The 16,967-nt window shown below is 42.9% G+C and overlaps 1 protein-coding gene and 1 long non-coding RNA gene across 2 annotated transcripts in view; one reads left to right on the forward strand and one right to left on the reverse strand.

Moving 5' to 3' along the window:
* Nucleotides 1-16,967, forward strand: part of CCSER2 (coiled-coil serine rich protein 2) — a 96,960-nt gene that overhangs the window by 638 nt on the left and 79,355 nt on the right. The window lies entirely within an intron of this gene.
* On the reverse strand, nucleotides 239-16,050 carry LOC119702353. The gene is made up of 3 exons (XR_005257338.1): nucleotides 16,009-16,050; nucleotides 14,775-14,946; nucleotides 239-762 (listed from the first exon to the last, which is right to left on the reverse strand). It is a non-coding gene; the product is annotated as an uncharacterized LOC119702353 (long non-coding RNA).

Genomic DNA, 16,967 nt, shown 5'->3' on the forward strand with positions numbered 1-16,967 from the left:
AAATTTGCTTTGGTTTATGATTAAAACGTTTGAATTTAAAAATTGCTAGTCGTGTAAATGACTGCTGGTTTTCCTCAGTATTCCAGTACCAGTGGATGTTGTTTCATGTCCTTGGTGGCATCTTTTGTAGAAATTAATAAATGATAATAAGCAGGCTTTTTGTAAAAATGAAGGTATAAAAGCAGTCATGAAGTGCTTTCATTAGGGGGAAAGAAAAAAGAATTTACTTTAAAGAATACATATTTCAAACTACTGCTTGAAAGCATCAATCTGAAGTGTTTATCCTGTAAGATTAACATGGAATTTTCACTTGCTATTTTTATCCTCTTGCCACTTCACTTCCTCTTAGGTCAGAGCTGGTGTAATCCATCTCTCATTGCCAGATGTTGCCTGTCCTGCACTGGGAGGGGCATTAGGCCCCCCTACTCTGCCTCTTTCCAGCCAGGCTTTTTGCACAAGCTGGGACCAAGATCAGGCTCTGCCTTTCCCTGCCCATTGCTGCCCATTTCTGGGAGCCCCAGGCGCCGTGTCAGTCCCTGTTCCAGCACGCAGCTTCCTCCTGGCTGCAGGAAATGCAGACTGGAGGGATCCTGGGAGGATGCTCTGTGCCAGCAGCGCCATGTCCCCTCTGTGTCCCCTCAGCTGATGCAGCCTGTGTGGCGTCTGGAGCACGGTGACACAGGGATGCAGACAACAAGTCTCCCTGCTTTAGCTCATTCCGTGGCATCTCCATGGGTTTGAGTTCCCCCTGCCCTGCCACCTCTGCAAAACAAAGGGTAATGCTGTAATATTTCACTGCAAAGTTGTGACCTGCATTAATATTTTTTTAAAAATGTGTTATTGCCATTTTGTTAACTTCTCCATTCTAACCTTGTATTCCCATTTGGGAGTATCTACATGTGGAAGAGTGAAATATAACATTTGCCAGGAAAAAAATAGGGCTTTCAGGATACATTGTTAGAAAAATGGGCTAGAAAGAAATAATGGTGGCATTTTTCTGCTTGAATTCTAATACAAGTTTATATTACATCTGGGAAATTCTTTCATCCAGCATTAGAATGGTATTTTTTAGGCATATCTCATATATAAATGTGTTTCATATATGAATGTGTTTATGCTTTTGTCTTCCTGTTTTGTATGTATAATAATATGAATAGTAAAAGTGACAACCAAGTATTTATCAAGAAATGCAATTTAAGGTTGAAATCAAATGGGATTTAAATGGAGAACTGAGGTTCAAAAAATCCCAGGTGAGATTGAATTCCCACTTCTCCCCTGACTTGTGACGCCAGCTCCCCGTTGGATGTTAATTGTCAAACAAACACTGCCAGCAGCATATGGTAAATCATGGTAAACATGGTAAATCCTGGCTGTGTGGAGGCAGCCTCAGAAATGCAGCACAGTGGGTGGAACAACCACAGTCCTTTGCCGAGTCTCAGCACTCTGCACCTTTCACCCTCTAAGCTGCAAAAAACCCATGGAAAGCCACAACCTTGAAGGATTTTATATCAGAAAGGGAGAGGGTGTGAAAGAGGTGTTAGGATGGAAGCTGGAACTGGACCTGGATGATGGGAAGCATGTGTCTGCTGGCTGGCAAAATAAAATGGGAAAGAATGTTCAGAAACCTTCCCATGATCTCTTCCTGCTTCTCCAATTTCTGCTTGCTCTCCTCCTTAGTGCTGTGATGTGGCTGCTCTCTGTCCCTGCTGTCTGGAGTCCCTTTCCTCCCAGCCTGCTCCTGGGGCTTGGCTTTTCCTCTAGTGATTCTCCCCATGCCACCAAAGTCTCTTGAACACCACAGAGCTCATATCAAGCACAGCCTCTTCAACCTTCTAGGCCAGACAGCTGCCTTCAACATCCCTCCCTGTGCTCTTCCTCCTCCAGTCTGTCCTTTGCCCTCTGTGACCCTGTCACTGTCCAGCCCTTTGTCAGCCCTTCAGCAAAGTCTGCTGGAAGGTTCTTCTGGAATGGTCTGAGAGGCTGCTGGCAAGATTACAGAAGTTTTGATCCCATTTTCTTCCTCCTCTGCAGCTTGGCTGCTGGAAATCTTGCCTGCCAAGTCCCAAAACCACTGCCTGATGTTTAGACTTCAGTGCCCTTTTCTTCTGAGATCCCTTCCCTTGGCCAGTCCTGCTGGCTCCATCTCAGTGTCCACCTTAGCACAGCCTTTGAGTTTTCCTTTCTGACTGCTCTGGGCACCAGCACGTCCTGGTGTCACTCAGGATGGTGTCTGCTGTGTGTAGACCTCTGTAGATGCCTTTATGTACAAAAAGGGCCTTTATTTCAGAAGCTGACCTGGAGGGACAGCTGAGAAGGATCCAGTCCTTCCTTTCCCCACCTCTGTCAGTGCTCCATGCTCCTCTCCACCTTTAGCAAACCTTCCTGCACACTCACGGCAGGCTGAGGCAAGGACTTGGTCTTGATTTAAGTCTGGTTTGAGTTTCCTGCCTTTCCCCACTACTCTGTTCTAGCACATGGGATGTTACTGACCTCTCCTTTGGCTGTTTTTACAGTCTAGTGCCCCTGACCCCTGGGCAGTGAGATGCCAAACCTTGCTTCTGACTGGCCCACAACAGCTTCATCAGCCCTTTGGCTATGGCAAAGTTCCTGTTATGTTTGATTTCAGTACAACCAATTTGTTTAATTCCTCTGGGCTTTCCATAACAAATATTAGCAAAAATTCTACTGAAAAAAAAAAGTGAGCTTCCATCTGAATATTTTCCCAGCTGTTCTGTGTCTCAACTACAAACTGAGAGGTTTAAGAGTCAGACAATGCTGGTGATGTGCTGGGATTGCTGCCTGTCACAATGACCAGTGCTCTTTTATTGGGTTTGCACTTCCATGCTTTCCCCTGCCACTCCTGTCTTGTTCTGTACAAGATGTGGGCCTCTGGCAAACAGACAGCTTCTGGTTTTCTCTGTGTGTGTTATCTCCTTCTAACTGATAGAGAACAAAAGATTAGTGGACAAAATGAGCCCCACTACTATCCCTAAAATGAGCACCTGAACAAAAACGAGAGGAGTTTAACTTCTAAGCCTAGATTGCCATAACTGCCTTTGTTTGTTGGCTGCACAATCTCCCTGGAGAAACTCCATCAAGGTGTGAGCTGGGAAGATGATCCCCACTGCCAGGGATGGAACAGCCCTGCTGTGTTGGAAAGGTGATTGGCAACATGAAAAGTAAAAGTGGGGGTCTCGATTTAGAAAACAGCACCACAATGCCACATTGTGACTCTGAGATTAGATGCTCAGCTGGTGCACAAACCTGCTTCCAGAGGGGGGTTTGAGTTGTTGAGGGGGTTTAGGTATCACCTAATAGTGCTGCTATATTTTATGTTATTCTGTGACATAATCCTTACTGATATTACTTCCTTGTACTGCTAGACTAATTCTTGAATTTCCTAGTTTTATTTGCCTCTTTCCGAGTTTCGTCTGGAAATCTCTATACAGCTCAAATCTTTAGGTAAAGTTTAGGAATTTCAATAATTTTCAATCCTGTTTTCCCTCAGTTATTTGCACTAAGTGTTCACTACTGCTCTTGGGTGCTCAGCCTGCTGAGCAAGTCAGATGGATTTTTCTAATTCCTGGATTTTTTCAAAACATTATAGCATTTAAGCCACACAATTCTCTCTAAAATCAGTAAAAGCTGTGTGTCCCGCTCTGTGTAACTGCCCTGAAAGAGTAACTGTAGCTATCATTTAATACTTCAACAGTATTTTTCTGCCTTTGATTCTTGGGAACAGCTGTAGGTTAATTGAAGTATAAACTAAGCTTTCAGTGAGTGATGATCATCATTATTTATTCAGGATTAATAGGGCTGGTGAGCACAGCTCCTTGTGCTGTGACAGAAATTGCTTGTGTGTGTGTGTGCACTCAGGACACAGCCCCGCGAAGCCGTGCACGCAGCCTGCCATAAATCCTGCCAGCTGCACCCTTCTTTCAGACTTTGTGTGGAACACAGCTACACACAAAATAAAGATTCATTGTAAACCCCTCCCAGGGCCCTGCTGTCTGCCTGGTAGGTCATCAAAGTTCAGCTCCCAACACTGGGAGCTTTCATGTGCCAGGAGCACAGGAGGAGAAGGAATCGTGTTGTACAGTGCCACATAATCACAGAGAGCCCTGTAAGTGATACTGCTGCCCCAGGCTTGTTTTTTTCAGTTTGGGCTAGACTTTACAGCTAGTCTGCTGTCTGAGGAGGAGCTGAAACATGAAGCAGCCTTGTCCTGCTCCCATCAGAATCAAACAGAATGCTAGCCAAGACTGCAATCAGTGAGTTTGCCGTAGCTGTGATTTCACATCCTGAGCTCGTGTGAGGAGAAGCACAAGGAGCTGCTTACTGTGGTGAGGTTCATAGAGCATCTATGCCAGCCACTGCAAAACATTTTTCAGTCTCCTAAAGGGCTTTGCACTGGTAATTAGAGTAACTGATGCCTCCCAACTGCAGTGCACCCAGGAGGAACTCCTGCTCGGAGCAGGTGCCCGTGCCTGCAGTAGTGCCTGGGGTCTGGAGGAGAGGCTTCATCCATTAGCACTGGTCTGAGAACACAAACCCATTGAGCCAGCTGTCAGGGCCTCTGCTTACTTTCAATTCCCATCTGGACAGATTTGAACCAGTGACATAAAGGTAAAAAGCTTGCTGTCCTGTTAAAAATCCCCCGAAGCTCCTGTTTCACCAGCTCTCTGTACTGGGAAAGCTTTTTCTGTAATGGCTACTTTCACAGCCTGGCTGGATGGGGACTTCTCCCCATCCCTGCCTCAAAATCCAGGCAGCCTCACAACTAAATTACAGTTCCAGACCATCAGTAATGTTTCTAAAAATGCCTGGCTGTCTTGAGCATCCAAGAAGGGATTAGCCCAGAGGCATCTCTCAGTCTAATTGGATAATCACCCTGTGCTGTAAAGGCAGCTAAGCATGTGTCCCCCCCACCATTTTTCATATTATTTGCATGTATTTGGGTGACATAATTACCAAAATGCTCTGAGTAGCTCTTGATGCTAATTATAAGGCTGCATCTGGAAATACTTCTAACCTCTATTTTTGCCATGATTTTCCAGTTTGAAAAACACTATCAGATTTTAAAGCAATAGATTGCAGCACAGAGAAGAGAATGTGTGAACAGTCCCTTGAGGTTTTGCTATTAAAAGAAGCTTTCATACTTTATGCATCAACTTTTGATTGAAAGGCCTTGTTCAATAATCTGAAACGTCATTAATTCAGCAGATAGGAGAAAGAAAGCTCCTCCAACTGTATTTTCATTTTTCTCACATAAAATTGTACATCTTATAAAGTATTTTTCCTATTATTAGGGTAACCTTATTCCTGTGTTGAGGATGTAAAGCCTGTAGGGTCAGGTGCACTGCAAACTCCATCCTCTTAAAGTGGAACTTAACACCCCTGTTCATAAAAGCCATAAAAGCCCATCCCAGTGCATGCTGTTAAACAGCTCCCTTCATTAGGCAGAAATTGCAATGATTCCACAACAGTCACTTCCACATTTTATTTCTTTTCTGTACACCTCCCTAGGAAACTCTCAGAAACCATTTGAGATTTGGCTATCCAATAAAGTATCTCATTTAACAAAAACTGAAAGCAATTTATGCGAGACATGGGAGATGACTCTGTAAATTACATTTAGAAAATCTTTGTAGACATAAGAAAACCATTTTATTTAGCATAAAGGAATGCAAACTGTTCTGGACACTTTTTGTTTTGCAGCTGGAATATTTTGCTTATTTCTTTTAATAGGTGAGTGTTAGAAGTAACATTTTGCATTTTATTTTGTTGATGTAATGCTTAAGAGTCTAAAATAAGTTATGCTGGAGTTTTAGTTGCCTCTGCAGCATCAAGCCATGGTCCTTTTCCATCAGACCCTATGTCTGGCTCTGTTGATGTGAGGCTTCTGTAGGGAAAGCCCCTCTCTGTCTGGCAGCCATCCTTTGATTCCTTGTCCTGTGCTCCACAGCTGAGGGATCCCACACTAGGGTAAGCTGGCGGGTCAGGCTCCCTTCTTCCAGCCCCCAGCACACCCTGGGGGCTCTCAGTATGTGCAGAAGAGGAAGCTATGCAACTTCTGGTGATTTAGGGTCTTGTTTATGTTGCTAGAGGCATTTCGTGGAGGAAACAATCCTCTCCCCTGAAGGGACAGTACAGCATTTTTACAGGGTTAAGCCCCACAGATAGTCTGGATTTAGCTGGGAGAGAAGAGGGAGCAGCTCCTGTTAATGCCATGCAGCTGCTGGAATGAGCACATTGCTGGCTGGAGGCAGCAGCACAGCTGCTTTAAGTAGCTTATTGAATCTGAAGCTTTGCTGTTTACTGCTGCCCTTGTATTTCTTCTCGAAACATAGACAAAAAAAATTTGTTTGTTCTTCCAGAATAAATACCTGTTCCATTCTTTCTCTAGGAAATAAAAAAAAAATTGCTTGCTTCTGAAAAGCAGCACAGGAAGTTAAATAGTAAGCACAAAGATGTATCCCAGTTTCCCATGCTTGTTAGGAATGGACCCCTTTTCCTCTGCTCCATACCTTAGGGTAGAGTTTTCTCTCTCTCTCTTTCTCTCTCTCTCTCTTTCCCTTTCTCTCTCCTTCTTTCCCTTCCTTTCCTATGGCTCCCTCTCATTGATCTCTTGGGAGGTAGCAGGGGATTTGGGGAGAACAGAGAAAGCCTGGAGCTGCAATTAAGGTGCTGAGCGAGCATCTCTGAGCCTGGCCCTGGGCAGGCAGGATGGAAGTCAGCACATTGAGCTGCTGCTGTTCTTCACCCCCTCAGAGCACATCAGGAGCAGAGGATGCTGAGAGGCCCCAAGCCGGTTCCAGTTTGTAGTGGCTGTGCAGAGTCTGGATTAGGACCAGGTTTGTTAAAACAACTTCAAAGCACCAAGGTTTTACAGGGCAACCTCTTTTCCCTGCTCCTTTCCCCGTGTGGAGCCTGGAGAATTGGGATCTCACATGCTGGCTTTTCACAGCCTTTGATACATGTGCATAAAATGCTGTAGGGCTGGTCAGTGCCTCATAGGCACATAAAAAGGGGAAAAAAGATTTCAATTATCTATAAAACTCAACAGGATAATTAAATCCCACGCTGCTGAGGCAATATGAAAATAAAAAGTGTTGGCACTCACTCTTTATTTTAAAATGTGAAATTATTAAGTAGAGCACACCAGTTTGTTAAATTATTTTGTTATAGATGTCTGCAATATAGTGTGCAATATGAATTCAAATCAAAACTGGCTACTAAGGAGCCAGCAAAAAAACAGTTCCTGTGTGAGCTTGTGAAAGGAGCCAGCCTTCATTTTATTTTTAGATGTGGGCCTGGAAACATCATAAAACTTAAACTGAATAGTATAGAGTGAGTAATTGCAATCACACTGTTACTTTATCTAAAATTGAGGAACCATTTAAATATCTTTCCAGAGAACACTCCATTCTTTTGTAAAAATAAGGTTTCAACAATAGAAATACTTTAATGAAAGCCCTTACTGAGAATTGAAATTAATTACTGAACTTCATAAAAGGACTTAAATGATTAAATTAATACAGTAGAAAATTCATAACGTTAATTAAAATATAAATGGACTATGAGGAAAAAACCCTTCAAAGTTACTGTTTCAATGGGAAGCTTCCATTGACTTCAGGAGGGCTGGGTAGGGCTTTGATTGTAGCAGAGCTGGAAGGAAGGGCTGAAAGAAGGCAAGCAGTGGAGGAGTAATCAGTGAGCAGTGGAGGAGTAATCAGTGAGCAGGTCTCAGTGAGCAGTTTCCTGGAGGTGATGCAGGAGTGGGTCCCAGCTGTTCTCCCTGTGCAGGGGCTGCCCCACCAGCTCTGCAAGCCTCCAGCACAGGGGTTACAGCAGGCTTGGCTCTGCACAGCCCCCAGCAGCTCCCAGCACAGGGAATTGGGGTTCATCACCAGGCTGCAGGGGGTGACTGGACCTGGACAGCAGCAGGTATTAACTACAGGTCTCAGCAGTGTCAGGATAGGGCTGGATTGAGCAGGGACTTGGCAGGCACTGAGCTGTTCTGGGGCCAACTGGTCTGAGCCCAGGGCTTCCTCAGCTCCTGTGGGGCAAAACTGCCCTCACTGTGAAGTGTCCAGCAAGTGCAGCCTATATTGTGTCCCCTTACTGTGACATGTCCAGCAGGTGTAGCCCAGAAAAAAAAAAAATCTCTGTCCTTGAGGTGCTTGTGACTAGAATAGAAAGGAGTGACTCATCCAGAAATCTCCAAAACCTGCACATTCCACCAGAAGCCCACGTTGGCAGGGCAGTCCATAAAGATGTCCTGCACTGATTCCTGCTGTTTGTGATCAGGATGGTCATTAAGGACTGCCTGTGTACAAGGGAAAAGGGCTTGGGTGCAAGCCCTTTAATATTAATCTCCCATGCCCAGGTGCTGCCAGGAGCAGGCCTATGAGCTGGGTTAGGTAGATGGACATACCAACAGGAGCATGTGGCAAGGATATTTTAAAATTAAACTCTTTTACTCACCTCATTAAAACTGTTCATTTAGCATTTCTGGGCTAGAACCTACATGATCTACTTCAGGCTATTGTACAGCTCAGGACAGTTATAAAAGGAAGAAAATGGCTATTCTATATAGAAAAACTCCTAAACTATAATTACTGCATCACCACTTAGATCTGGCAATTCAGCTACAAATGTCATTGCAGTAACTCAAGAGCAGATGCACAGCATGCTCTGTTCATGTGCTAACTGCTGAAACGTTTTTCCTTTTCTCCTCGAATTTTCTCTCCCCTTTTGCTTAGGTTGGATTTGGTGTTTGGGTGTTTTCAAACAGCTGCCATGAGCTGTCATACACTTGGAAGAGTTAACCTGCAATGTGTTCCTCATACTGCATGTAGGCTTAAACTAATAAAGGGTGCTTTGGAGAAACAGAGGGAGCTTTAATCTGCTTTGTAGCCCGGGGTGAGCAGCACTAATGCTCTGCTCTCCTCCAGAGCTGCACTGTGCCCTTGGGAAGTGACCTTTGGGAGGCTGAGTGCCTTTACAGAGTAACAATATACTCACTATACACACAGCTCCCAAGGCTGCTGGGCAGAAACTGCCCTCCTTGCTCTTTCTTTGGGTGGTCAGGAGGGAACTTCAGCATCCACTGTGTTCTTCCTGAACATGGTGTCTCAGAAAGGACAAGCCCCCATGGCCAGATGAAGAAAGTAACACATGTAATATTCTGGAGTGGCTGGGGTCAGGCTTCTAGCACCAGCAGCCTGTTTCTCTGCTGGCTCAGGAGCTCCCAGACTGATAACAAATGACTAAGACAAAAAAACAAATGACCCTCACGCAGCTGGCCAGGGCCCTGGAAGATGGCTGTGTCCTTGCCTTTCTGCAGCTGGCCTTGTGAGCACTCCCATTTGAGAACCGCAGAGATTTTAGGATGCCACAGGGTGAATGCTTGGCAGAAATGACTGTTATTACTGTTCTGATTGTTGTTATTACTGCCATAATTATGATGATGGTAAGAGCCAAAAGCCCAAGAGATTAGCCCATTGATCCAATTTGAGATAGCTTCTCGAATTTTCAAGCTATTTACATACAATGGACAAAAGAGAAAAAAGAGGAAAAAAAGAGAAGCTGGTTTATGAAATTGGATCAGGCAGTGTTTGAGCTGAATGCATTCCAGCCTGCAGCCAGTAGAGCTGTTATAGACTGGGGTGGGGGAACTTTAATTTTCTATCAATGTCCTGTAGCTGTTGTCCCTTGTATTAACTATAAGGAAAATTCTGTAGCATTTGCAATTTAAACTTCTGTGTGCCAAACGTTTTGTTGATGCAGAATTTGCTGGACGCCCTTATACAGGTCCATTTTAGTCTCATAAGCACATTAAAATCTATTTTAGATAGTTATATAGAGTGCTCAGTTACCAGAAAAATTCCTCCTGGATCCCTTGGGGTGCAACTCCCTCATTCTGCAGTGTCATCCTGTGGTGCATCGTTCTGCTGTATCACTGCAGACAAATCAATTCCCTGGCCCATTCCATTAACCCTGGGGCTCTGGTACCTCCTTAGCACATGGAGAAGCTTTTCCTGTCCTTTTGATGGTACAAGAGGAGCTCCCTGCTAAGGACAGAATGTACCAATGGTGAGCAACACACAGGCAGCACTGCAGAGCTTGACTTGGTGTACTTAAACTCTGTTTCCACAGTCATAAGCAAATACTCCTGTAAATAATACTTTAGACCTTCCATAAACATTCATTACTGTGGCCTAGAAAGAAAAGTTTGTGTTCTGCACTTTAATATGCTGTTATGCTAATTGAAAAGTGTGAAAACAAAGAGTCTTACTGGAAGTGGCATTGTGGGAAACATCAGGAGTATTCCTGAAGCTGATGGGAGGTAAAAGCTTTTGCAGTATAAGTGTGCCCTTGGGTTTGCTTGCAAAATGTTTGTCCATGTTCCTCCTAGGAGTAACTGCTAACACTTGCAGCTCCACAGCATTCTAATAGTGAGGTTATATATCAAACTGCCTGGAAATTAGTGAGGAAAGAGCTGGGATAGGATTTCTTGCTTTTGCAGGAGGGTTTTCCTGATCTTATTTGTTATCTAAAGCTTCGGTTTTGCAAGGGATTTCAGCAAGTGTCCATAGGTGTGTTCCACTATGCTTTGTTTTCATAGGCTCCTTTGAAAACTGTAGCTCAGTGGCTTTAGATAAAACATGACAGCAGCTCCTGTTACTGCCTTCTAACACCAGGAACACAGACCCTGAGAGCTAATCCAGTTCTGCTTGGGCAGCTTGAAACAGTATAATATGCAATTCTGTATCTCCAGACCACACTGAATTTGTTCTGTCTCATCACTGGTGCCAGAATATTTGCCAGGAGCCACCTGAAGCTTTTTCTCCAGAGTGACTGTCTGAATTGGGTTTACTCCATGCTATCTGGCTTTGCTGACAAGCACCCCAGTGACTGAAAAGTATTTAGTGATTACAAGCTCCACATTAACTAGGTAATGCAAAAAATGTTAAGTTAGTATCTATGTACCTGTCAAGGTGAAGCAGAAATATTATAAGCATAGATGATTGGTAAGATTGATAGAAGATTGATAAACAAGGGAGAATAATATGTGTAATAATAGCAATAACAGCTATGGTGAAATAACTCATATTTTTCAAATAAGGGCTTTGGTGGGCACCTCATCTCCAGCCTTGGTCAACCCACCAGAGAAAGCCAGATCTTGGGGGTTTTTTTGGTTAGTTTTTTTCTTTAGGCTTGTTTGTTTTAGAGGCTACAGTGAGGTAATTCCCTGTCTGAATTTGTCCCAGTTATGGTATCAAATAGCTGATACGTAAAATAGTTCAGCCCTACATAAAATGTTGATTTTATGTAGATGTTTCAGAAGTACAAATACATGATGCACAAGTACAATGAGATTGCCATTATATTATTAACTAAGTATAGGTCAAGTTTTATTTTAAGTCACATGATAATTATTCCATGGACACAAATGTATTTCTTTACATTACAGTTAATAGAACTGAATTCTGTGGTAAGCGATAGCTAAGCACAGCTTTTGAATTTAAAACTCTCAGAGAAGGCAAGAAATGAAAAAGTGTAACACAGTATTCAAGTCCCAGGCAAAGCCTGTTCAGTTCAGAGAAGCACAGAATATCCTGAGCTGGAAGGGAACCCCAGGGGCCATCAAGTCCAGCTCCTGGCCCTGCACAGGGCAGCCCCAAGAGTCACACCCTGTGCCTTAGATCATTGTACAGACACTTCCTGAGCTCTGGCTGCTTGGTGCAGTTGTGTAAGAAGCCAACAGACATCACCAAATGCTGTCCTGAGGTTGTATTGGAGCTGGCAGCTGCCATCCATTCCTTTGCTAACTCCAGATTAGGAAGATTAGAAAGAAAAATAGTATAGCAAGCTGTTAGAAAGCAACTTGTTCTTTTCATAATTAATACTAATGGGATATTGGTGTTCCTGCTGCCACTGGGCTTGTGGGACCCAGGAGAGGTTCGGGCCAGCTGGACAGCATTTATCTAATATCCCTCCCTATAAAAATGCATCCCTGGTGCAGCCTTTCTGGAGAACTGGGTATGGAATCTGCCACTACAGTATTCCCGTTGTTCATCAGTCTGATCCTGACAAAATATCTGGGGGTTGTTGCTGCATTTGTGTTTTATTGGCAGCTCACTGATTGCCAGGGGAGAAATCCAGGAGCAAGCCTTTTGTTCTTCATACTCCAGAACCAAATCTGGACCTCGAAATTAAGTTTGAATTTCTTGCCAAGATCTAGCAGTACAGAGTTGGTCGGGAAACGTCTCACCTGTCAAGCTGAATTCCTAAGTCTTTTCCTTGGGAAATGGTAGAGGTGATTGATTCATTTAGGGTGAATTGTGATGAACTTGAAAAGCTAGAAGCATCCCCTTTCACTCTTGAGCTGCACATAAAGTCAGCCCAACCGTGTTTTAGCCAAAAGAATGTAACAATTTAATCAATCCTCCCTCTCAGCCACTGGTGTCATTGCAGGCCAGAGCAGAGCAGCCAGTCTTGAGACTTCGAATCTTCCTGCCAGCATAGCTAGGCTGTGTGTCACAGAACACCCTCATGGGGAAAGAGAATATTCCCATAAAGGTCTTGTGAGGCTGATCAAAGCAGATTTTTTCTGCCACTGCTGATATGCACAAGTAAGCAACTTCTGTGCAGCTCTGCAGCGCTGTTGTAACTCATTCAGGCAGCTGGGATCTCCTCTGAGTTAATGGATAAGGATTTTTTTCTGAGCTAATGGATAATGTGAAGGATAAGGATTATTTCTAAGTTTTTCCAATCTATCAATCATTTTCTCAGTTCAAGTTGCTTCCTTGCTCCACTACAGCTGCTGTACAGTTTTACAGTAAAATACTACTAATGGGGAAAATTTAAAAGCATAATTTAGAAAGGTGCATGTGCTTTCTTTGCCATCCTTTCAGGAGGCAAATGTATGGCCAGTGGCTTGGGTTCAAGAAACATGGCCATGATCTCCAGATTCCCTAAAACTCTCTTGTTGTGGCTGCTGATAATGTTGTATTGCAAAACAATGGGGAAGAGCAGACCTCTTCCAGAAAAATGCAGCCTCCTGCACTGTAGTCAGTGCACAACAGTTTCTAGAATTTTTGAATCCATTTGGTTAATTCATGAGCCTTTTTCAACACAGAAAGAAACGGCAAGTTGTGCGTGGAAGCAAGAAGAAAAGCATGAAGAGAGAAATTGTAAGGCAATAAAGTACATCGAATATGCACAATTACAGGGGGGAAAAAATACAGCAAATCTCTTCTTCCCCAAAATATAGACCTGTAAAAACTGTTTTTAAACTGGATGCCATGTTAGTAATCTAACTCTTTATCCTGCAAAACGCCCCTGTCTATGGCAGAATGAGCTGGAATCAGTAGTTAAATCCTCTTTAAATAAGCAGCAGTTTCCAAATTGTTTTTGAGCTTAACACATGGCACGTGGGCCTTCCACAGCTTTCCTGCCTGGAAGGCATCTTTGGTAGGGTAAAATGAACTATTCCAGCAGCATTTCAGGACATAATTGCACTGTGAGGGCTCTGAACATCACTGTGTGAGAGCTGCCAGGATCACATCTGTTACCTGTTGGCTGATGCTCAGATGCCTCTGATCTAACCCAGGTGTCAAAGCTGGGAGAATCCAGCTGTAGTGTACGAACTGCCTGGAGTTGAAAGTTTGGGGTTAGATGGACTGCAGCTGTTGGGTGCCCTTCACCTCTCTCCTTCACACGAGACCATCAATTCTCAGCCGAAGAGCAGCGCCTGTGCTTTTGTATTTTGTGTTTAGCTTTGCAGACTGTCAAAAGTTCTCACGGGAATGACCTTACAAACCCTCCACTAATAAAATCCTGCAGAAAATCACAGCTCAACCCAGGATAACTGCTCCATTTACATCCCAATACAAGGAGCAGTGCTCGTGATTGCTGGCTTGTGGGCCACGGTGAATTCTTTTGGTTCTGAGCAGTGAAATGGCTGAGGATAGGCACAGCAAGGCAGATGGGATTGAATCATTAGAGTTCAGTAGGTTATCATTGCTGTAGGAATAGGTAATGACAGATATTCTAATTAGAAAAAAGGACTCGGTGCTTAGGGTAAATTACAGGCTAGAGCTGATTTGACCCCAATCAGTACAAATGAGGGTACAGTGCTCCATCATGCCGACAGCACCAATAGCATCAGGGTTCAAAAGCCATCTGTTCTTTCCAGCCTTTTAAAAAAGTGTGCTCAAGGGTGTTTCTAGGACTCTGGTGCTTCAAACTTCAGTCTATCACACAAATGGGAGTGAGCTGGGCTTCTGCAGGGTAATCATTTTAATTCTCCTTTAGGTCATTGTAATGTTTGGGAAAATTTTAGCTCAGAATTATCATGAATGCATCAGCTGGAAACTTTAGCTAAGTATTATTTCATTTTCACTTGTAAGTAATAGAACTAACAGTTAATTCAGATGAAAACACCAGTTTTCATTGCTCAAACTCATGGATTGGTTTGGGTGGTCTTGAGCTTGAACAGGTACAGACATAGTAGCTTCCCCTCTGATCTCATGTTTCTGGTCATTTTTGCAAGTCAAAGGGCTGAAAAAGAGTGTTTAAGCCATTTCAAAGGAGATGCTAACTTTGGGGCATAACTGCAAGGGAATGGAAAAGTGAATGGAGGTTTTTTTCACATCAACTACAGCAGATGCAGAAAGGGGTAGGAATGTTTAAACCAGCTGGGTAAATAAGTGCAAGGGTTCACAGCAAACCTGAGAAAACAGGGTATTTCAAGTTCTACCCACCTCTGTATTCAGCCCCTTCAGGCTTTCAGGGGACAGTGTCCCGTTGCACTCAGAGCTCTTAGCAAGGACCAAAGCAGCCTGGGCTCCTTTGGGCCTGGCTGTGGGGGACATGAAATCAGGGCTGTGATGAAGAACTGTCACCAGCTGCTCCCAGCTGGAGTCCCACGGGGTCCTGAAGAAATGAAAGCAAGGAAGTGTTGCAGTCTTGCAGTGGCTTTTGCAAGTCAGCCTTGGAATGTTTCACTTTTATGAAAATGTGTGATTAGCAGTCAAGGTCTTGGTGATAATCAGAGACTTAGTGTTTAAGTATTCCCCTTATGAATGAAATCTTTAATTAATAATGAAAGTTGTTTAAGGAAGAACATATGTTGAAAAGTCTAACTTAAACTCACTGTAAATTATTTGATAATGAAAATCTACTGCCATATAAGCTGAAATATGGGATTTTTTGGATCTATATGCTATTCTGGAGTATCAGCAATTTAAAAAGAGGTATATGTTATTATCCATATCCCACTTCTGTTGAAATGGAAAAATAAATCAGTTAAGACTTTTTCATACAGTCCAAATGTGGAAGAAAATTTCACAGATAATGCATCATTTGACTTAGCAGAATGTTAAATAATGCTAATAGAATATTGCTAATTGGACCTTGTACATTAGAATATAGCATTTAATTGAGAATAAGAATAAATGTTTAATTAAAGAATAAGAATTAATATCCTTTTTTTCCAATATTAGTTTGCAATTTTTGAATTTTTTGGCTTAAGAAACCTAACAGAAAAATAAGTAAAAAATACAATCAATACTTTGTTAAAGAAGAGACAAGGTCCAAAATATAAACTGAGCAATATTTGCCTATTTTGTGTAAGAGAAACCTCACAGTGGTATAACACTTGTGTGGTTTTGATTTCAAAAATAGGGAAATAACTTTGGAGTAAGCTTTCTGTATTAAAGCAGCTTTTTTCAGTTGGTAAATATTGGCAAAAAGTCTTATAAAAAATGCAGCTTTTAAATGAAATAGTGCATAGCAATGTATAATGTAGACAACTTTAAAGTACATTCTAAAACCAGTTTGGGAAGACAGAGACTTGTCCTTTTTTTTCCCTTTATTTATTCTCTGTAGTTCTACACTGTTCATCATTTTTTTCCTAAAAGGATTAGCTAAAGTGGAGTTTAGATTCCCTACCCCACTTAGTTCAGTTGTTTCAATTTATGGATTGCTGATGCTTACCTCTTTGGTAGAGAGGTCTCTCTTCCTCAGTCAATTATTTTTCACACCCTTGGACCCTGCTCTACCTAGGCAGCTGTACAGGAACTCTTAAGCATCTCCAAATGGTGCTAAAATTCAACCTGGATCCCTTCCAGTGAGGAAAAAACATTAAATTCAACTAGTTCTGTTTACAGCACTCTATCCAAGGTCAAAATGCTCGAGAGAAAGGACATTTCAGTCACAGCCACAGTTTAAAAAAGATCAGAAATAAATAATACAGTCCTGTGTTTAGTAACTGTTTAAACCCCAATGGTTTACAGTGATATGTGGGACTGAAAGTCTGGTGGGGCAGTGGCAGGTTTCCCCTTGGCTGCTTGATTTCACTCCTTCAAGTGTCACTTCTAACCTGTGGAATGCTTTGACAGAATAAAATTTAATAGTCCCTTTCTGCTTTGGGCTATGGTAGTTCAGATTTTACATCACATTTTACTTTGTATTATTGACAGCTCAACACCAACAAACCAAGACAGTTTTTGTAACACCAACAAACAGGGCCCAAAGAGTGGGCAATTGCTGTATCAAGCCCACCACGTCTGTGACATGGGACAGGAGATTTCTATTGCCAAGGGCCACTTCAATGCTGGGCACCCCCATTTCTGGGGCAGCAGCTAGGCAGACCTGGGTCTAAAGGGCTTCCTGGGTGCAAACCCCTCCCATGTTCCTGTCACTTCTGCAAGACAAATCTGCAGTCTGAAGTGAACATCCAGAAATGCTGCATGCTTCTGAAGGCTTCACTTTGTGCCTTACTCAAGTTCACACAGCAAATTTTACAGCAGAAGCAGGATGCAAAATTCTGGAGCCCGACTCTGTGGCCTTAACTCCAGTGCATCACAGGCCATCAATTTTAGTGTGACAAAGGCTTCTTTGTCAGAATGACAAGAAAAAGATGCAACCAAACAGCAGCATCCTGTCTACTGCTC

This window comes from Motacilla alba, chromosome 6 (assembly GCF_015832195.1).
Source record: "Motacilla alba alba isolate MOTALB_02 chromosome 6, Motacilla_alba_V1.0_pri, whole genome shotgun sequence".
NCBI classification, from domain to species: Eukaryota; Metazoa; Chordata; class Aves; order Passeriformes; family Motacillidae; genus Motacilla; species Motacilla alba.